Genomic DNA, 2916 nt, shown 5'->3' with positions numbered 1-2916 from the left:
GAAAAGGAAGGAAACTATATCCTCCTAAAAGGTACCATAGACAATAAAGTAATTTCAATATTGAATATGTGTGTAAATGGTACAGCATCCAAATTCTTAGAGGAGAATTTGAAAGAACTACAGGAAGACATAGATAGCAAAGCTCTACTAGTGGGAGGCCTCAACCTCCCACTCTCGGATTTAGATAAATCTAATCATAAAATAAGCAAAAAGGAAGTTAAGGAGGTAAATAGATTGTTAGAAAACCTAGAGATGATAGACTTATGGAGGAAATTGAATGGGGATAGAAAGGAAAATATTTTTTTCTGCAGTACATGGCACTTATACAAAAATTGACCATGTATTAGGGCGTAAAAACTTAATGAGCAGTTGCAGAAAGGCAAAAATAGTGAATATATCTTTCTCAGATCATGATGCAATAAAAAGAATATGCAATATTGGACCAGGGAAATATAGACCCAGAACTAATTGGAAACGAAATAACCTCATTTTAAAGAATGATAAGCAACAAATTATAGAAAGAATTAATTATTTAATCCTAGATAATAAAAATAATGAAACAACATAGCAAAACCTATAGAATTCACTCAAGGTGACTGTCAGGAGATATAGTATATCTTTAAATACTAACATGAATAAATTAGAGAAAGAGGAAATCAACGAACTAAATATGCAACTTAAAAAAATTAGAGAAAGAACAAATTAAACCCCCCCAATTAAATACCAAATTAGAAATTCTAAAAATTAAAGGACAAATTAATAAAAATCAAAAGCAAGAAAACTATTGAACTAATAAATAAAACCAAGAGCTGGTTTTATGAAAAAAAAAATAAAATTGGTAAACCTCTGGTCAATTTGATAAAAAAAGAAAGAAGAAAGCCAAATTGCTAATATCATGAATGACAAAAGGTGAACTCACTACCAATGAGAAGGAAATTAAAGTGATAATTTGGAATTATTTTGCCCAACTATATGCCAGTAAATTTGACAATCTAAGTGAAATGGATGAATATTTACAAAAATATAAGTTGCCCAGATTAAATGAAAAGGAAATTAAAAACCTAAATAACCCAATCAGAAAAAGAAATTGAACAAGCCATTATTGAACTCCCTAAGAAAAAAATCAACAAGGCTAGATGGATTCCCAAGTGAATTATATCAAACATTTTTTGTTCCAATTCTATATAAACTCTTTAGAAAAATAGGTGAAGATGGAACTCTGTCTAACTCTTTCTATGACACCAATATGGTGTTGATGCCTAAACCAGGAAGAAAGCAGAGGAAGATAATTATAGATCTATCTCCCCGATGAATATAGATGCAAAAATCTTAAATAAAATCTTGGCAAAGAAATTACAAGTTATACTAGGATAATAAATTATGATCAAGTAGAATTTATCCCAGGAATGCAGGGTTGGTTCAATATTAGGAAAAATGTTAGTTTTGTTATTGATGTAATTAATTATATACCTGTAAGAAATCATATGATTATATAAATAGATGCTGAGAAAGCTTTTGGCAAAATACAGCACCCATTCCTACTAAAAACACTAGAAGGTGTAGGAATAAATGGATTGTTCCTTAGAATAATAATCAGTATCTATCTGAAACCATCAACAAGCATTATATGCAACAGGGATAGGTTAAAGGCATTCCTAGTAAGAGCGGGGTGAAACAAGGATGCTCATTATCACTACTACTGTTCAATATTGTGATAGAAATTTTACCTTCTGCAATAACAGAAGAAAAAGAAATTGAAGAAATTAGAACTGGGAAGGAAGAGACAAAACTCTCACTCTTTGCAGATGACATGATGGTATACCTAGAAAATCCCCAAAAAATCATCTAAAAAAACTACAGTAATAATTAGCAACTTTAGCAGAGTTGCAGGATAAAATAAACCTGTATAAATACTAACATTTCTATATATGACTAGCAAGATACAGCAGAAATAGCTAGAAAGAGACATCCCATTCAAAATAACCTCAGACAATATAAAATGCCTAGGAATCTTTCTGCCAGAAACCTTTTGAAAACAATTACTAAACACTTCTCACACACATATAAAATCAGATTTAAATAAATCAGCAAACATCAACTGCTCATGGATAGGTTGAGCTAATATAATAAAAATGACAATTTACCAAAACTAAACTACATTTTCAGTGCCCTACCAGTCAAAATTTCAAAAAATTAATTTAATGAGTAAGAAAAAATTGTAAGTAAATTCATATGCAGAAACAAAATGTCAAAAAATTTCCAGGGATTCAATGAAAAAAGTGCAAAAGAAGGCGGCTTAGCCTTACCAGATCTAAAATTATATTATAAAGCATCAATCATCAAAACTGTCTAGTATTGGCTAAGACACAGATTGGTGGACATGTGGAATAGACCAGGTACAATAGCAGGAAATGATTATAGTAATCTACTGTTTGATAAACCCAAAGAGTCCATCTATTAGGATAAAAACTCTCTCTTTGATAAAAAACTGTTGGGAAAATTGTAAATTAATATGGACGAAACTTGGATTAGACCAACACCTCACACCGTATACTAAGATAAGTTCAAAATGGATGCAGGATTTAGACATAAAAAAAATATTATAAGCAAACTAGAAGTTTAAGGAGTACTTTACCTGCCAGATCTATGGAAAAGGAAGCAACTTATGATCAAGGAAGAGATAGAGAACATCATTAAAAACAAACTCGATAATTTTGATAACAAATTAAAAACTTTCGCACAGATAAAACTACTGTAATTAAGATCAAAAGAAATGTAGCAAATTGAGAAACAACTTTTACAACTAGTATTTCTGACAAAGGACTCATTTCTAAAATATACAGAGAACTGAGTCAAATTTTCAAAAAACAAGTTATTCCCCAATTGACAAATGGTCAAAGGATATGCAAAGGCAAT

Source organism: Macrotis lagotis, chromosome X (genome assembly GCF_037893015.1).
Source record: "Macrotis lagotis isolate mMagLag1 chromosome X, bilby.v1.9.chrom.fasta, whole genome shotgun sequence".
In the NCBI taxonomy this organism is placed as follows: domain Eukaryota; kingdom Metazoa; phylum Chordata; class Mammalia; order Peramelemorphia; family Peramelidae; genus Macrotis; species Macrotis lagotis.
The sequence above is the reverse complement of the archived record's forward strand: the minus strand, read 5'-3'. Positions refer to the sequence as shown.